This window comes from Bufo bufo, chromosome 2, assembly GCF_905171765.1.
Source record: "Bufo bufo chromosome 2, aBufBuf1.1, whole genome shotgun sequence".
Taxonomy (NCBI): domain Eukaryota; kingdom Metazoa; phylum Chordata; class Amphibia; order Anura; family Bufonidae; genus Bufo; species Bufo bufo.
Window position 1 is genome coordinate 151,208,224 of NC_053390.1, and position 20,485 is coordinate 151,228,708.

Consider the following 20,485-nt stretch of genomic DNA (forward strand, 5'->3'; position numbering starts at 1 on the left):
TAGTCTCTTACTACTGTATTCATACTGTATCTGCGTATTTAAAAACTATTTAAAATAGCAATCCAAGTGGGCTCTGGTACTGGCTGGTACCTCTGTACCAAAGCCCACTTCGGATTGCTATTTTACATTGTTTTTAAAGACGCAGGTATGAATCCAGTAGTAATTCACCAAACTCTCACACGACTTTGGCCGAGGCGAACATTGGCTCCATGGAGCCAATACACTGCGTGCAGAATTATTAGGCAAATGAGTATTTTGACCACATCATCCTCTTTATGCATGTTGTCTTACTCCAAGCTGTATAGGCTCGAAAGCCTACTACCAATTAAGCATATTAGGTGATGTGCATCTCTGTAATGAGAAGGGGTGTGGTCTAATGACATCAACACCCTATATCAGGTGTGCATAATTATTAGGCAACTTCCTTTCCTTTGGCAAAATGGGTCAAAAGAAGACTTGACAGGCTCAGAAAAGTCAAAAATAGTGAGATATCTTGCAGAGGGATGCAGCACTCTTAAAATTGCAAAGCTTCTGAAGCGTGATCATCGAACAATCAAGCGTTTCATTCAAAATAGTCAACAGGGTCGCAAGAAGCGTGTGGAAAAACCAAGGCGCAAAATAACTGCCCATGAACTGAGAAAAGTCAAGCGTGCAGCTGCCAAGATGCCACTTGCCACCAGTTTGGCCATATTTCAGAGCTGCAACATCACTGGAGTGCCCAAAAGCACAAGGTGTGCAATACTCAGAGACATGGCCAAGGTAAGAAAGGCTGAAAGACGACCACCACTGAACAAGACACACAAGCTGAAACGTCAAGACTGGGCCAAGAAATATTTCAAGACTGATTTTTCTAAGGTTTTATGGACTGATGAAATGAGAGTGAGTCTTGATGGGCCAGATGGATGGGCCCGTGGCTGGATTGGTAAAGGGCAGAGAGCTCCAGTCCGACTCAGACGCCAGCAAGGTGGAGGTGGAGTACTGGTTTGGGCTGGTATCATCAAAGATGAGCTTGTGGGGCCTTTTCGGGTTGAGGATGGAGTCAAGCTCAACTCCCAGTCCTACTGCCAGTTTCTGGAAGACACCTTCTTCAAGCAGTGGTACAGGAAGAAGTCTGCATCCTTCAAGAAAAACATGATTTTCATGCAGGACAATGCTCCATCACACGCGTCCAAGTACTCCACAGCGTGGCTGGCAAGAAAGGGTATAAAAGAAGAAAATCTAATGACATGGCCTCCTTGTTCACCTGATCTGAACCCCATTGAGAACCTGTGGTCCATCATCAAATGTGAGATTTACAAGGAGGGAAAACAGTACACCTCTCTGAACAGTGTCTGGGAGGCTGTGGTTGCTGCTGCACGCAATGTTGATGGTGAACAGATTAAAACACTGACAGAATCCATGGATGGCAGGCTTTTGAGTGTCCTTGCAAAGAAAGGTGGCTATATTGGTCACTGATTTGTTTTTGTTTTGTTTTTGAATGTCAGAAATGTATATTTGTGAATGTTGAGATGTTATATTGGTTTCATTGGTAAAAATAAATAATTGAAATGGGTATATATTTGTTTTTTGTTAAGTTGCCTAATAATTATGCACAGTAATAGTCACCTGCACACACAGATATCCCCCTAAAATAGCTAAAACTAAAAACAAACTAAAAACTACTTCCAAAAATATTCAGCTTTGATATTAATGAGTTTTTTGGGTTCATTGAGAACATGGTTGTTGTTCAATAATAAAATTAATCCTCAAAAATACAACTTGCCTAATAATTCTGCACTCCCTGTACATTTTAATGCTGTAGGGAAACAGCATTAAAATCCCGGTATTTGAATGAATCGACTTCAGATCTATGATCCGAAGGTCGGTTCTCTCAAGCCTACTTACAACTATGTGGAGTTGAATGATTGTCAATCCAGCACTTTCACCTGCACTGTAGATGTGATACAGGCAGCTCTCCACTGTGCATTGTAGGTAAGTTCTTTTTTTGTTATTTCAAAGCTATTTCAACAGAGGTGAGACTGGATGAATAACCTCTATACATTGCAAAAGCGGGTGTTATTTATTTTAATATTTTTGTATAATTCTATTATTACACAGAAAATGTTATCAATCGCTGATAACACCTCCCCGATGTACAATGCACCCTGGGAAATTTCCTTGTAGGCTCTATGGCCAGTCCGCTACTAATGAGTTAAGTAAACAATGGCAAGAAACTATTAATTAACTTTTTAAAAAAATTTCTGCATTTTTTTGACATGATATCGAGTTTATAACTGTTACATTCTGTACATAAGTTTCACCAAAATTACTCCTGATCATGTCATCGATGCAATAGGGACAATACATGTAGTAATTCCTATAGTGCCAGCTTCATGGTAGTCCCAACACAGCCAGATTCATTATAATCCCCATAGTGCTAACCTAATAGAAAAACCCAACATGCTTACCTGTTTCATGGTCTCACTCACCTTTCTTGTCCACTGTAAGGTTTGATGTGAAAAGTCAATCTCCAATGTTTGAACATCAGTAGCATGTCTGAGCAGTAAGATGACTGTATTACAGATCCCTCTTGCTAGAAGAAATATACAAAAATTTTAGATTAGATGGTTGATATATTTACAATTATGCTGTTCCCCTGCCATCAGGAGAGGCTGATTGCAGAAAGAGCGAATTTCTCACATTTGTCTCATTGATGGCGCACATAGGATGACACCCAAAGATATTGTATGTCAAAACTTTGTTACAGTATCTTCTATTGAACATTGAGTCTGGAAGATCAGATGAAAGAGGAAGCATGCTGAATGACTGTGCTGTCCAAGAAAACGAAGTGTTAAAGTGGTTATCCGATATCAGAAACATCCCCCCCATGTGCCGGGCCCCTCACAGGTAATATACTTACCCCGATCCCAGCGCCGCTCCTGGTCCCCGCACCGCCACTGCTGCTTCTCCCTGCACACCGATGAAAACATCCGGTGTCGGGGGGGGGGGGGGAGCAGCCAATGGCAGACGGGGATGGGGACAAGCCGCCTCCCCGCGGATGACGCTAGGGAGGCTCATTCCCATCCCCGCCTGCGATTGGCTACTCCCCCCCAACACCGGATGTTTTTATCGGTGTGCAGGGAGAAGCAGCAGGGGCCGTGTGGGGACCAGGAGCAGCGCAGGGAGCAGGGTAAGTATATTACCTGTGAGGGGCCCGACACATGGGAGGGATGTTTCTGAAATTGGATAACCCCTTTAACTTTGATGTATGACTTGTAGTGTGGACGAGCATGCTCTGCGAACACAAATTTTACTCGAGCATCACGATGCTCGGCACATCGCAGTGTTCGGCAAACAGTGTACTGGCATTACAGTGATTGGCTGGCCGAACGCGTCATTGGGTGCTATATAGCACCCGATGACACATGTTCGGCTCAGTCTTAGGCTACTTTCACACTAGCGTTCGGGTGTCCGCTTGTGAGCTCCGTTTGAAGGGGCTCACAAGCGGCCCCGAACGCATCCGTACTGCCCTAATGCATTCTGAGTGGACGCGGATCCGCTCAGAATGCATCAGTCTGGCAGCGTTCAGCCTCCGCTCCGCTCAGCAAGCGGACACCTGAACGCTGCTTGCAGCGTTCGGGTGTCCGCCTGACCGTGCGGAGGCAAGCGGATCCGTCCAGACTTACAATGTAAGTCAATGGGGATGGATCCGTTTGAAGATGACACAATATGGCTCAATCTTCAAACGGATCCGTCCCCCATTGACTTTCAATGTAAAGTCTGGACGGATCCGTTCAGGCTACTTTCACTTAGAATTTTTTTCAAATTATAATGCAGACGGATCCGTTCTGAACGGATACAAACATCTGCATTATAGGAGCGGATCCGTCTGAGCAGACATCAGACGGACCCGCTCTGAACGGTAGTGTGAAAGTAGCCTTAGTCAGGGAGAGCTATGCTGAAGAAGGGACAGATAGTGTAGGGAGTGAAATAGTACTATTTTAGTGAAAAAACTTGTTAGAGACCCAAAAGTCCTTTAAAGGACTATTGTTGTATCTGGCAGTAATATAATTATTAGCGCAACCTGCGCTAAATTGCATGGAATTGTCAGAGAGCCCCAAAAGTCCTTTTAAGGACTATTGTTGTATCTGGCAGCAATATATATTTTTAGCGCAACCTGCGCTAAATAGCTTGCAATTGTTTGGCCGCTGGTGACAGCGACATTATCTGCGCTACATCTCCTGTGTAATGTGTGCGCAGCCTAAAAATATCTGTGACATACATTTGTACTTTTTCTGTAGACGGTGTCCGCTGCAGACAGTTACATCTCCTGTATAACGTTTGCCCATCCGAAATATCAGTGACATTCAGTCAAATATTTTTGCTGCTGGTGTCAGCGACATTGCCTGTGACATTAATTCAGTGTAATTTTTTATTAGCTGCTGGTGACAGCGACATTACTTGGGCTATACCTCCTGTGTAACGTTTGCGCGTCCTAAATATCAGTGACAATAATTCAGTGTAATTTTTTATTAGCCGCTGGTGGCAGCAACATTACTTGCGCTATACCTCCTGTATAACGTTTGCACGTCCTAAATATCAGTGACATTATTTCAGTGTAATTTTTTATTAGCCGCTGGTGACAGTGACATTACTTGCGCTATACCTCCTGTATAACGTTTGCGCGTCCTAAATATCAGTGACCATATTTCAGTGTAATTTTTTATTAGCCGCTGGTGACAGCGACGTTAGCGCATCCTAAAATTATCTGTGGCATTCAGTGTACTTTTTTCATAGATGCTGCGGACAGCGACATTATCTGTGCTACATCTCCTGTTTAACGTGTGCGCATCCTAAAAATATCTGTGACATTCTGTGTACTTTATTTGCTCATACACTTACAAAACCTGCGCTACTGTATGTGACATACTTGCAAGTATATATACCATTTAATATGCGCAAGACGTGCAGTAAGGGACGGGAAGTGGCCATGCTGCTGATGGTGCATGCAGAGGCCGTGGCCCTGGGCGCGATGAAACTGTGCCTACTGCCAGAGCACAAGAAACACACTCATCCACGATTCCTAGCTTTATGTCCCAGTTTGCAGGGAGGCGCAGGACACCACTCTCAAAGTCAGACCAGTGCGACCAGGTGGTCGTTGGATTGCAGCAGATAATGCTTTCAGTCGGTTAAGCACCACCCTGTCTTCCACAAAGACCAGTCTCAGTAGCCAAGAGTCTGGTCAACAGAATCTTCACCCTGATACTTCTTCCTCCCACCATTTAGAGTCTTGGTAAACAAGTGATCCCACACTCAGATATTATGAGGAGCTCTTTTCATCGCCATTCCTTGATTTGGGCCTCTCGAAGAGAGGGACATGAGGAGATACTGGGCCCTGATTCCCAAACTCTTGAGCATCCACAGTCACAAGAAGATGACGGTGGGGAACGGCAATTAGTGTTTCACAAGGTGGATGATGATGATGAGACACAGTTGCCAATAAGTCAACCGCAATTAGTGTCTCAAGAGGTTGATTATGAGGATGAGACACAGTTGTCAATAACTGAGGTTGTTGTTAGGTCAACAAGTCAGGAGGATAACCAGAGTAAGGAAGTGGAAGAGGAGGTGGTGGACGATGAAGTCACTGACCCAACCTGGGAAGGTGGCAAGCCGAGCGGAGGACAGCAGTACAGAGGGGGAGGGATCCGCAGCACTGCAACAGGCATGAAGAGTCAATGGGGTGGCAAAAGGGACAAGGCGGGCCACACCAAACAGGCCCAAAACTGGAGCACCCTCTTGCGGCAATCTCCCTTGCCAAGGGGTAGGTGTTCCGGAGTCTGGCGCTTTTTTGAGGAAAGTGTGGACGATAAAAGAATTGTCATTTGCAACCTGTGCCATACCAAAATGAGCAGGGGCATTCACACTAGAAACCTTACCACCACCAGCATGATCCGCCACATGGCATCAAAGCACACTAATAGGTGAGCCGAACGCCTGGGGGTCACGCCACTGTGTCGGCGTGACATGCCGGCCAATCTCCTGTCCAAGACGCAGGCCCGGATGCCTCCCACCCTACACCTGGACCTTTGCAAGCACCATAAGCTAGCACATCCACTTCTGTGTCCCAGCGTAGCGTACAGATGTCTATACGCCAGGCCTTTGAATGAAAGTGCAAATACCAAGCCACCCACCCACAGGCCATAGCACTAAATGTGCACCTTTCCAAATTGCTGGCCCTGGAAATGTTGCCATTTAGGCTTGTGGACACTGAGGCTTTCCGCAGCCTGATGGCGGTGGCCGTCCCGCGGTACTCTGTCCCCAGTCGCCAATATTTTTCACAGTGTGCAGTCCAGTCTTACACCAGCATGTGTCCCGTAACATCACCCGTGCCCTGACCAACGCAGTTATTGGGAAGGTCCACTCAACAACTGACACATGGACAAGTGTTTTTGGCCAGGGACGCTACATTTTCCTGACGGTACACTGGGTAAACGTTGCGGAGGCCGGGAGCGAGTCATACCCTGGGATGGCACAGGTGCTACCGACACCAAGGATTGCGGGCCCTACTTCCATCCGGATTTCTGCCACCTACGTTAGTGGCTGCAACCCCCCCTTCTCCTCCTCCGCCTCCTCCTCCTCTGCCTCCTCCTCCTCTTCCACCTCTGAATTATCATCTTGTAGCATCAGTCAGACATCAGTCAGTAGCTGGAAGCAGTGTAGCACTGCAGTGGGGAAGCGGCAACAGGCCGTGCTTAAACTGATCTGCTTAGGTGACAAACAGCACACCGCCACAGAGCTGTGTGGATAAGGGACCAGACTGAGCTTTGGCTCTCGCCACTCAACCTATAACTAGGCATGGTTGTGTCTGATAATGGCCGTAACTTGGTGGCGGATTTGGAGCTCGGCAAGCTCACACACATACCATGCCTAGCCCACGTGTTCAACCTAGTGGTTCAGCGGTTTCTCAAAACCTACCCCAATTTGCCTGAGCTACTAGTGAAGGTATTCCGCATGTGTGCCCATTTCCTCAAGTCATCGACAGCTTCCGCCGGTCTGGCATCGCTGCAGCAGCGCTTGCAATTGCCAGCTCACCGACTGTTGTGCAACGTTGAGCATGCGCTGGAACTCCACATTCCACATGTTGGCCAGGCTTTGTCAGCAGCAGAGGGCAGTAGTGGAATACCAGCTGCAACATGGTCGTCGCGTTTCCAGTCAGCTTCCACTCTTCACAAGCGACGAGTGGGCATTGATGTCTGACTTCTGTGAGGTTTTACGCAACTTTGAGGAATCAACACAGATGGTGAGCGGTGGTAATGCTATCGTCAGCGTAACCATCCTATTTCTGTGTCTACTCAAACGCTCGCTGCTCACAATTAAGAGGAAAGCTTTGCATGTGAAAGAGGTGAAAATGGGGGAAGACAGTACACAGGGTGATAGCTAGACCACCCTCAGTTCGTCTTCCCAGCGCAAATTGGATGATGAGGAGGAGGAGGAAGAGGAGGAGAAGGAGATGGTTGCCACCACTACAGAGGGTAGTACCCACGGAAGTTTAATTTCATCTGTTCAGCGTGGATGGGTAGAAGAGGAGGAAGAGGATGAAGAGATTGAGAGTCATCCTCCTGATGAGGATAGCAAAGTCTTGTCTGTTGGGACTCTGGCACACATGGCTGACTTTATGTTAGGCTGCATTTCCCGTGACCCTCGCGTTGTACGCATTTTGCCCAACACCGATTACTGGTTGTTCACCCTTCTCGACCCCCGCTACAAAGAGAACTTTTCATCTCTCATTCCTGTGGTGGAGAGGACGAGCAAAATGGTGCAATACCAGAAGGTCCTTGTGGAAAAATTGCTCCAAAAATTTCCAGCTGACAACGCTGGCTGCAGAGTACGTAATTCCTTGGCCAACCGAGGAGGGGGGACGAGGGGAACACACAGCAGTTCCAACAGAGGCAGGGCAACACTCTCCAAGGCCTGGGACAGTTTTATGACACCCCGCCAGCACTCTCAACCTGATGTGTGGCCTATTGTCAAAAGGAGAGAAACATTTTGGAAGATGGTGAAGGAGTACATAGCAGACCGTGTCAGCGTCCTCAGTGATCCCTCTGGGCCTTACAACTATTGGGTGTCCAAGCTGGACACGTGGCACAAACTGGCGCTCTACGCCTTTGAGGTGCTGGCCTGCCCCGCTGCCAGCGTTTTGTCAGAGCGTGTATTTAGTGCTGCTGGGGGCATAATAACTGATAAGCGCATCCGCCTGTCAACTGAAAATGCTGACCAGTTGACTCTTATAAAAATGAACAAGGCCTGGATTGCCCCTGATTTCTCTACTCGACCAGAGGAAAGCGGCTGAACATAAAGGCACTCTAAATTTGGCTTTTATGGTGTGTTGAATACACTGTATTCCCATGCACCCCTTCCACCACTAAAAAGGGTATATGGTTCAATCTCCCTTTTCTCCTCCTCCATCATATCAACATGCTTATTAGGCTGCCCTCGCTCCTAATGTTATATAGGGTCAGCTCAGCAGCAGGCCCTCACCCATAATGTTTTAGAGGGTCATCAGCAGGCCCTCACCCATAATGTTTTTGAGGGTCACCATCAGGCCCTCACCCATAATGTTTTTGAGGGTCACCAGCAGGCCCTCACCCATAATGTTTTTGAGGGTCACCATCAGGCCCTCACCCATAATGTTTTTGAGGATCACAAGCAGGCCCTTGCCCATATTGTTTTAGAGGGTCACCAGCAGGCCCTCACCCATAATATTTTTGAGGGTCACCAGCAGACTCTCGCCCATAATGTTTTAGAGGGTCACCAGCAGGCCCTCACCCATAATGTTTTTGAGGGTCACCAGCAGACTCTCGCCCATAATGTTTTAGAGGGTCACCAGCAGGTCCTCACCCATAATGTTTTAGATGGTCAGCTCAGCAGAAGACCCTCACACCAAATGTTTTAGATGGTCAGATCAGCAGCGGGCACTCGCCCCTAATGTTTTAGGGGGTCAGCTCAGCAGCAGACCCTCACCCCTAAGGTTTTAGATGGTCAGATCAGCAGGTCCTTGCTCCAATAGTTTTTGAGGGTCACCAGCAGGCCATCAATCATAATTTTTCAAGGGTATTTATGATGCCCTCCTTTATGTGTAATAAAGGGTGTATTATAGTGTCGGTTCCTTGTGATTTTTGGCAGCCTTTTCACTTAGTGCATAGGCTTTATGAGTGTAGGAGTCCCTCTACCTGAACAATTGTACCACAATGTGAATGAGGCCCTCCTTAATGTGATATACAGGTTGTATCTGAGTGCCTCTTCCTTGTAATTTTTGGCAGCACTTGCCCTTTATATACAAGTAAATATACAGGAAAGAATGTTTCCTAACAATTTTTCCTCTGAAATCAATTTTATCTTCGGTTTTGTGCGTATTATTGTCAGTCTGTAAAAGTGGCGTACTACTCGGACAACATCGTTCCCAGCAGCTACCTGGGAGTCCAAGATGCATCCAGACATCCTCCCCATGCTGTTACCGAACCATTTCGGTGGTGTTATCATCAATTTCTGACCTTTTCCTGTAAACCAGACACCTTCCCCTCTTCAGAGCAGGGGGTGCCTGGTTTAATGCTCGGGTTCTCCCATTGACTTCCATTGTGCTCGGGTGCTCGGTAGAGCACCCGAGCATCCCGAGGTGTTCTACTCGAGCACCCGAGCACTATGGTGCTCGACTAGTAAAACTAATGACTAGTAAGCAATATGGACTTTAGTACGTCTATATTAGTAGATCTGAGTGATTGATGATTCTTTACACTTCCAATTTATCACTTTGTATTGATTGAACCAGACATAGAAGAGTATTCCTTGTCTTGTGTGAGGATGTACAGCTTTCTTTTACCTGAAACATGTATCTTGATTTTCTCCTTAGCTCATAGAGACTGCATTATAACATTAAAACCTCATTTTATTCTTTGTTGTACTCCGAGATTTGTATTGACAGTTATTTTAATTTTTCTCCTTTCTTAGGGTACTTTCACACTAGCGTTATTCTTTTCCAGTGTTGAAATCCGGTAAAGGGTCTCATACCGGAAAAAAACGCATCAGTTTTGTCCTAATGCATTCTGAATGGAAAGCAATCCGTTCAGTATGCATCAGGATGTCTTCCGTTACCTCCCTTGTATGGTATTTGACCGAACATAATAATGTTCGGTCAAATGCTCACCCATAATGTTTTAGAGGGTCATCAGCAGGCCCTCACCCATAATGTTTTTGAGGGTCACCATCAGGCCCTCACCCATAATGTTTTTGAGGGTCACCAGCAGGCCCTCACCCATAATGTTTTTGAGGATCACCAGCAGGCCCTCGCCCATAATGTTTTAGAGGGTCACCAGCAGGCCCTCACCCATAATGTTTTTGAGGGTCACCAGCAGACTCTCACCCATAATGTTTTTGAGGGTCACCAGCAGGTCCTCACCCATAATGTTTTAGATGGTCAGCTCAGCAGAAGACCCTCACACCAAATGTTTTAGATGGTCAGATCAGCAGCAGGCACTCGCCCCTAATGTTTTAGGGGGTCAGCTCAGCAGCAGACCCTCACCCCTAAGGTTTTAGATGGTCAGATCAGCAGGTCCTTGCTCCAATAGTTTTTGAGGGTCACCAGCAGGCCATCAATCATAATTTTTCAAGGGTGTTTATGATGCCCTCCTTTATGTGTAATAAAGGGTGTATTATAGTGTCGGTTCCTTGTGATTTTTGGCAGCCTTTTCACTTAGTGCATAGGCTTTATGAGTGTAGGAGTCCCACTACCTGAACAATTGTACCACAATGTGAATGAGGCCCTCCTTAATGTGATATACAGGTTGTATCGGAGTGCCTCTTCCTTGTAATTTTTGGCAGCACTTGCCCTTTATATACAAGTAAATATACAGGAAAGAATCTTTCCTAACAATTTTTCCTCTGAAATCAATTTTATCTTCGGTTTTGTGCGTATTATTGTCAGTCTGTAAAAGTGGCGTACTACTCGGACAACATCGTTCCCAGCAGCTACCTGGGAGTCCAAGATGCATCCAGACATCCTCCCCATGCTGTTCCTGAACCATTTCAGTGGTGTTTCCAATAATTTCTGACCTTTTCCTGTGAACCAGACACCCTACCCAATTCAGAGCAGGGGGTGCCTGGTTTAATGTTCGGGTTCTCCTATTGACTTCCATTGTGCTCGGGTGCTCGGTAGAGCACCCGAGCATCCCGAGGTGTTCTACTCGAGCACCCGAGCACTATGGTGCTCGACTAGTAAAACTAATGACTAGTAAGCAATATGGACTTTAGTACGTCTATATTAGTAGATCTGAGTGATTGATGAGTCTCTACACTTCCAATTTATCACTTTGTATTGATTGAACCAGACATAGAAGAGTATTCCTTGTCTTGTGTGAGGATGTACAGCTTTCTTTTACCTGAAACATGTATCTTGATTTTCTCCTTAGCTCATAGAGACTGCATTATAACATTAAAACCTCATTTTATTCTTTGTTGTACTCCGAGATTTGTATTGACAGTTATTTTAATTTTTCTCCTTTCTTAGGGTACTTTCACACTAGCGTTATTCTTTTCCAGTGTTGAAATCCGGTAAAGGGTCTCATACCGGAAAAAAACGCATCAGTTTTGTCCTAATGCATTCTGAATGGAAAGCAATCCGTTCAGTATGCATCAGGATGTCTTCCGTTACCTCCCTTGTATGGTATTTGACCGAACATAATACCGCAGCATGCTGCAGTATTTTTTCCGGCCAAAATCCCAGAACAATACCGCACTTACTGGATCCGGCATTAATTTCCATAGAGATGTATTAATGCCGGATCCAGTACCAAGTGTTCCGGAAAATGCTGCATTGCCGGATCTGGTTTTCCGGTCTGCGCATGCGCTGGGACAAAGGAGGAGCTATTTTTGCTTTTGATATTTAAATTCCGGATCCATTATTCCGGGAGATACCGGATGAGACGGATCCGGTAATTCACCGGATCCGTCTAACAGATCCGGAAAAAACACATTTTAGTTTGCATACGGTTTGCCGGATCCGAACAACGCTAATGTGAAAGTACCCTAAGTTTGCCATAGTATTTAGCAATAACTTTTCAACACCAAGATTTCATTGGATACTATCAGTTTGGTACTATCAGTTTACAACCCCCCTATCCCCCCAAGTGTTCTGGAAATTGCACTGTTGCCGGATCCGGTTTTCCAGTCTTCGCCTGCGCCAGGACATAGGAGGAGCTATTTTTGCTTTTGATCTTTGAAAAAAATAAAAAAAACGATCCGTTATTCCGGATGATACCGGATGAGACGGATCCGGTATATGACCGGATCCGTCTAACGGATCCAGAAAAAACTGATTTCCGTTTGCATACGGTTTGCCGGGACTACCTGCCGGATCCGAACAACGCTAGTGTGAAAGTACCCTTAACTGGAGATTCGATAATCAATCTTTTACTCTGGATTTCCATTTACAGTGTGCCTGAAGCACATACGTATATATATGTTTGATTGATATATAACCACTTTGTACATTCAGACATGTAACTTTTGTATGTTGATTTGAAAAACGTTTTTTAATAAAAAAAACTATTGACATCTCCCCTCACACCACGAAAACAGCTCTGATCAATTGAGGCATGGACTCCACAAGATTTCTGAAGGGGTCAGCATCTAGCATTAAGACAATAGTAGCAGATCCTGACTCCTATGTAAGTTGTAAGGTGTAGCCTCCATGGATTGGACAATTTTGGCAGGGTGGTAGGGTTCTGCTGAAATAGGTCACTGTTAGTGGAGATGGTGCATGGACTGCAATAATAAGATAGGTGGTACATTTCAAAAAAACAAATACATGAATGCCAGACCCAGGGTCTCCCAGCACAACATTGCCCAGAGCATCATACTGTCTGCTGGCTTGTCTTCTTCCCATATTGCATCCTAGTGCCATCAGTCCCAACCAGTCTGTTGTCCTTTCTTAGACAACTCTTGACAGGTACTGCATATAGGGAGCACCCTGCAAGACCTGCCATCCTACTAGAGAACCCAGTTCTCTAGCCATCACAATTTTGTCCCTTGCCAAAGTTGCTCAGATCCTTACACTTGCCTATTTTTTTACTGATTCCAACACATCAACCTCTAGAACCGCCTGTTCACGTACACCTAACCTTTGATTCATGCCATTGTTATGAGGTAACCTTTGTTATGCATTTCACTTGTCAGTGGCTTTAACCCCTTACTGCTCTGTGATGGACTTTGTCGTCACAGAGCGCTGCTAATTAATGCTCTGTGCTGTAATAGAACATTAGGGGGTGGCACAAGCTCAGGAGCTAGGCCCACACGATAACTTGTGGGTGCCAGTTGTATTATACAGCGGGCATCCAGCTGTCAGTGCCAGGATCAGAGATAACTCCGATCCTGGCAGTTTATCCCCTCAGATGCTGCCCCCAGCAGGATGTGTTAGCACGCCTCTTAGAATAACTGTGCACTGTAATACAGGAGTGTTTTAGTGCAAATTGCAAGTCGTCAAAAGATTGCATGTTCAGGTCCCTTAAGTTTTTAACAATATAAAAAAAAAATCTAAATGAAAAAACTAAACATTTTTCCCTTTGGCCCCAAAAAATCCATTCTATTAATATATCCCACTATTTAACCGTCATACAAAAAATCCCAAATGCTGGAATTGTCATTTTTTTGTCACTTTACCTCCTGAAAAAAAATTGAATTAAAATTTTTTTTAAATGTCCCATGTATTCCAAAATGGTATTAATAAACTATAACATGCCCTGAAAAAAATTAGTTCTCTCACAGCTCCATTAGTAGAAATGTTATGCGCATCAGACTATGTCGACACAACGTAAACTTTTTTTTTAAGCATTTAAGTTTTTAAAGGCAGTAAAACATAATAATTATTTAAATGTCATTACTGCCATATAGTGAACACCGTTAAAACAAAACCCTAAAAATAATGCAATTTTAGGAACGAAATTTGGCTGTGACCTTAAGCGGTTAATGTTATGGCCGATTGGTGTACATGCAATATAAAAGATTCAATGAAAAACAGTGCATTTTCCAGTTAGTCCAGAGAAGTTCATTTATAAGAAAAGCAGATACCCAGGAGACACACGTAATGAAGACCTAATGTCTGTTCCCTATCATCATTAGATTAGCTGGACTTAAATGAAGCTAAACCAAGCAGAATTGCACAAAGAAAGCTCAACATTTTCTTTCAGTGATAGTTCTAAAACAACAGCAAATGCAACTTCCTCATGTATAATATATATGCACCAATGGTGGCATTATCTAGCCAAAAGTTACTTGCCCTTTCTAGCACCACTAGGATATCATCCCATTTAAAAGAAAAATGAAGACGACAGGGTAGATATTTGCATCTTGACCATTCTTCTGACATCATTAAAAACAACCTGGCAATATTGTCACTTGGGGGGTTGTAAGCTGATAGTACCAAACTAATAGTATCCATTGAAATCTTGGTGTTGAAAGATTATTACTAAATACTATGGCAAACTTAGGGTACTTTCACATTAGCGTTGTTCGGATCCGGCAAACCGTATGCAAACTGAAATATGGTTTCTCCAGATCCGTTAGACGGAGCCGTTGAAATACCGGATCCGTCTCATCTGGTATCATCCGGAATAATGGATCCGGAATTTAAATATCAAAAGCAAAAATAGCTCCTCCTATGTCCCAGCGCATGCGCAGATCGGAAAACCAGATCCGGCAATGCATCATTTTCCAGAACACTTGGTACTGGATCCGGCATTAATACATTTCTATGGAAATTAATTCCGGATCCAGCAAGTGCGGTATTGTTCTGGGATTTGGGCCGGAAAAAATACTACAGCATGCTGCGTATTTTTTCCGGTCAAATACTGTACAAGGGACGTAACGGAAGACATCCTGATGCAAACTGAACAGATTGCTTTCCATTCAGAATGCATTAGGACAAAACTGATGCGTTTTTATCCCCGTATCAAGACCCTTTACCAGATTTCAATACCGGAAAAGAATAACGCTAGTAAGAAAGTACCCTTAAAAGGGAACTTCCAGTGTCCAGGTATTTTTGACCTATCTTTAGGATCAGATCATTGGGGGTCCGACATCCAGCACTCCCACCAATCAGCTATTCACAACAGCTATCCATTTGAATGGTAGCTGGGCTGCAGTAACCCAGCATGGTCACTACTCAGTAGACAGAGCCTCCTGCTTTCGTCTACATTCACTGTGTTATTTATGGAGCTGGTAGCTGCCAAAAACAGCTTATCTGTTCCGGTGGTCGGCTGCCTAATGATTTGATACTGATGACCTGTCCTCAGGACAGTACATCAATATCTAGGTACTGGAATACCCCTTTAAAGATAATAAAGGATGATGGTAACACTAGACTGTCACGGCGCAGTGTGGGTGGTAAACCCACACCGAACACAGGAGGGAAAAGGTACTAGCCTGGAAACTAGGGAAAGGGGAAAGGTTACCACCTAGTGAATCCCTAAACTGAGCCCTGACTACTATCAGTATGAACGGACCTCGATACGCAGGAACCTAGAGCCCTAACTGACCCTAAAGGGCCCTGGAAATAGGACAAGAAATGACCTGTTCCTTCCCAGCTGAAGGAACAGGAGACTCCCTCAGGCCTAATATCAAAAGATAAGGGAATACAACAAACAAGAAGTAGGGAAAAGACACGTAACTCCGAAGTACACAGATAAGCAAGAACTCAGAGGAGAACCATACACCAGCACTTCCACAACCAAAAAGGAGCTATCAACCGCATAGCATGATGGTTAAGAACAGACTAAATAGAGGAGTTGGAATGACCACTTAAGCTACACCTGAGACAAGAGGTGTGGTCATAACCTTCAACAACACAGAAACAAGTGAAACCAAAGAGACTGTCAGATCACATCACATGCAGCCAGTCTCTTAGATCTTCTGACCCCTGTCACTGGAGAGACTGTAACATAGACCGACCTTGCTACCTTTTTTATATACAACCAACCACAATAGCTGCTCAATAAATAACTGCCAGCCGCCATGCTACTGAAACAAGTAAGGAAGGAGGACACATGGGTCTGCAATGGAGCTGTAGACAGAAAATGATAGGATATTTGTGATCTGCAAAGTTACTTCATCAGTAAAAGCAGTGGTAGGCCTCTCTCACGGACTCTCATCAGTTGTCATCCTGACCATTCACTGTGTTTTTGGTCTTCAAAACTCCTTGTTTCACTGTTTTGCCTCTTAGGGTGCATTCACATCACCGCATGTATTTTGGGGTCCACCAAACGCAGATCTGCAAAAAAAAAACTGATGGCGTCGGTCTGATGTCCATAATGCATTGTTTTTTTGTGGACCCATTGTAACATTGTCTATTCTTGTCCGCAAAATAGACAAAAATAGGACATGCCGGAGTGAGAAACAGACATATAATACGCTGTTGTGGCCCCATTGAAATGAATGAGCCCGCATACAATCTGCTACAGTTTGGACAACTTCATGTCACGCTTCGGTGTGAGAGTGAAACACCACACCGAGCATAGGAGGGAAGGGGGAAACAGGGAATCAGGACTGAGAACTAGGGAAGGAAGATGGACACCTCCTAGTGAAAACCCTAACCAAAATCCTGACTGACTTCAAGTATGAACAGACCCCAAAGGTAGGTGAGTTCATACGCAGGAATACCTAGTGTCCTATCTAACCCAAGAGGACCCTGGTCCAAAAGGAAAGACGAACAGGAGTCTACACACCGAACCCAAACAAAATTCAAAATGGAAAGGAAAGACTTAACTTCAAAGAGGCTATGGAAGCAACAGGAACTCAGCCGAGATCCAACCACATTCTATCCAAAGGTCCAAACAGAAGCTATAAACCGCACAGCATTGTGGGGGAAAGCAACTATAAATAGAGAAGGTTAAATGACTACATAAGCAATACTTATAGATCCACAAGGAAAACCTGTCAGATCAAAGCACGTGTTGCCAGTCTCACAGATCTTCTGCTTCTCACTATCGCCAGGATGTCCGTATGTCTCGGTACGTCCGTGACACTTCACTTTTGTCACAAAAGTTCTGCATGGGAAAAACACTTTTTCCAAGCTTGTTCATTCTGTAGTGCAAGAAAGGATGATTTGAATGATAAAATGGCACATTTAAATTGATACTTCCATCAGAAGGGCATATCTTTTTAAACTTAATAAACTTTAAATTTTTGTCATTTTTTCTTTTGGCAGTATTATACCATTGAAAATACACATAAAACTCCTATAGAGATAGGTAATACACTGCCAGTTTATGGCTGTTGTGAGGGAAAAATGTCACTCATCCCCCGCCTCTCTGTGACTGCAGTGAAAGGTCAAAGTGAGAAAGTGAAGTGAAGCTGTTTGCCATGCTAAAAGTCCAAACAAGCGAGGAAGTTAAAGAAGTCGGAACAGAAAGCAGAATACATGGAGTGAGTTCAAAAACGTATATCCAGAAAATCATTTACCTTTTTTTGTAAAACTAAAATACATAGAACGTTCCAATATAGGCTTGTTAATATGCAATAAAAAGGTTTGATGGTGATATCTATTGCTTATTTGTGGTCTTAAAGTAAGTCAAAACCTTGGTTCCATTTGGCATACCTCCCATCCTGATTTTAGTGGCTATCCCTTGGCCCCGGGAGGGCTGTGACATTTCAAATATACCTGTATGCATTGCTCAGGATGCAGATACAGTTAAATACAGTGGTGAAGCAGAGAGCTGTCAGCTTCCTGCTCCATTATTCCCCAGGCTGTGCCCAGGCTCTTCCCAGCAGAAGGTACAATGCAATGACATCATCGTGCATGCTGAGCAGGAATGTGCACAGGCCAGGGATCATCACCCCCCTATGCGCTCTCCTGCTCAGCTGCATTGCATCGCGCCTGCTGTTGGGGAGAGCATGATGTGCTCTCCAGAGCTAGATATTACTTTATTTGGTTAATACTGTAGGGGCAGCACGACTGTAAGGAGGCAGTACTAATATAAATGGGGCATTAAGGGAGCATTCAACTATGATGGGGCATAACTACTGTATGGGGGCGCCAAGGAGACATAACTACTGTGTGTGGACACTAAGAGCTTTCTTCTACTGTGTAGGAGTGCTAAGGGGGCATAAGTGCTGTATGGGGGCACAAGGGGGGCAAAACTACTAGGTGGAGGCACTAAGGGAGCAATCAACTGTGTGGGGACACTAAGGGGGTATCACTACTGTATGTATGGGTGCATTAAAAAAGCATTATACTGTGAATGGGGCATAACTACTGTGTGGGAGCACTAAGGAAGCATGACTACTGCATAGGGGCACTAAGGGGTCATTCTACAGTGTGGGGGCACAAAGGAAGAATAACTACTGTGTGTGGGCACCAAGGGGGCTTCACTACTATGAAGTGGCACTAATGGAGCATTCTTCTGTGTAGGGGCACTAAGGGATTATTCTACTATTTGGGGTCCCTGGGGGGGGGGGCATAACTACTGTGTGAGGAAACAAAGAGGATTGGGGGGGATTGGGAGTGTATAGATAGGCATTTGGTGAAGGCGTGGCATGGGTAAAAAAAAATTGACACAGTGTGCTACGGGCATCGTTGCTTTTGTCCCTCCTTAGAGTTTGCAAAAGTTGAGATATACAGTATGCATCTAGTCTTTGCTGGTGATTCCGCTACTTATTTAGCTCTGCATGAGCTATGATCAGTGAATCCATTTTATTTGCACTATTTAATGAAAGTCTGATATCCAATTTCTGTCTCCTTAGAGATTCCTTCTCTCTTTACTCTGCAGCTCTGCTTGTTTAGATTGGTAGCAGTGTTTAAGCACAAGGGCAGCACAAGCTATGTGCATCTCCTTAGAAAGCTCCTTAGGCTACCTACAAACAAAGGGGCACTTTTACTAACCTATTTACACCACTTTTGTGGCGTAAATAAGTTGCACATTTTCTCCCACGCCATTTGTGCAGCAAAATGTGCAACATTTCTCCTTTCATGACGCAATACAAATGGCGAGAAAAGGGCAATATTTATCTTTCTTCACAACATTATTTTTGCGCCGCTCTTGATAATGTCCCCTAAAGTATGGTTGAGGATCCTGGACAAAAATGTATGGACGTTCCCTACAAAAATATACGTTCCTGGACATAAATGTATGGATGTTCCATTTTGGGGAGGTAGAAAATGGCAATGCCCAGGGGTGGATTGGGAACTCAAAGTGGCTCTGGGAAAAATTGTAGAAGAGGCCCAATGTTGTAGGCGGTACCAAACTAGCAGAAGGTGTGGCCAAGCCAGGTAAGCGGGGTATTGTAGGGCAATCTGTAGTTTTTATTTATACCATTTTAGAATATGCCTTTTTAATAATTTTTTCATCCGCAGTTTGGATTTTTTTTTTTCATTATGGAGTTCACCGCGCAATGATCTTTATTTTTTATTGTTGTTTTGTTAAAAATATGTGGAAAAGGGCTGACTTCAATTTTTATAATGTTTTATAGTTTTGAAAACGTTTTTCACTTATTTTAAGGGCTGTTTCACATGACCATGTCCATTGCAGCAATTGCGCTCTGTGTGTGAGCGGGATCCTCCGGTCTGGACTTGCAGGAGCGCACGCGGCGTTATCATGACTTATAATGCTATGTGCCTCTTCCTGACCTAACTTCTACAGGATCATACTGACAGCTTTATGTCACTAGGATTCTGTAGGAATAAGGTAATCAGAGGCACATACCATTATAAATCATGATAATGCCATGCGCTCCTGCTAGTCCAGAATGGAGTATCCCGCTCACACACAGAGCGCAATTCCCGCAATGGAGTCGCTTGCTTGAAACAGTCCTAAGTCACCCTAGGGGATTCTTACATGCGATCGCTGCTCCCATAGACTGTACATGTATGGTGGAGATCAGGAAGAGGTTAAAATAAAAGTAATTTCCGCATATAACTAGGGTCTTGAGCATTATAACAGTGATTGAGAACACCCGTGTATTTAAAAGACTTATTTTCCTTTTATCCAAATTGTCACTGATAGGTTTTGAACCAGGGATCCTTCTGCATCAGAGGCAATAGACTTACCATCTGAGCCACAGGCTTGATAGCTTTGGGTGAGTGGAATTTCTCTAAATAAAAACCTTTACTAGTATTCCTGTACAATGTACTGGTATCTACAGATATATCTCTGTATACCAGCAAGTCAAATTTATTTACTAATCAAAAAATGTAATGGAGCAAAATAAGTAACAATAAATATATATGTAATTTATTTTCCTCCATTACATTTGTGTGCTTACTAAATAAACTCTTCTTTTGTGCTACCCCAGGATTGTAAATCATGTGTGAAAGACTGTTGTCTTATAAGGTGTGCTACAGAGCACACTGTAACCAGCTAGAGGAATTTTTCTAACTAAAATGTCCTGCTATATAGAGCATTATACAAGTATACTAATGCAGGTTTTCATTTACAGAAATTATTTTCTATACTAGCAGTGTGCC

At 44.2% G+C, this 20,485-nt stretch overlaps 1 long non-coding RNA gene across 1 annotated transcript in view; it reads right to left on the minus strand.

The window, feature by feature from the left end:
* Positions 1 to 20,485, minus strand: part of LOC120992548 — a 38,456-nt gene that overhangs the window by 10,540 nt on the left and 7,431 nt on the right. Inside the window, exon 2 of the long non-coding RNA XR_005776997.1 lies at positions 2,469 to 2,572. This is a non-coding gene — a long non-coding RNA (uncharacterized LOC120992548). The remainder of the gene's footprint in view (positions 1 to 2,468; positions 2,573 to 20,485) is intronic.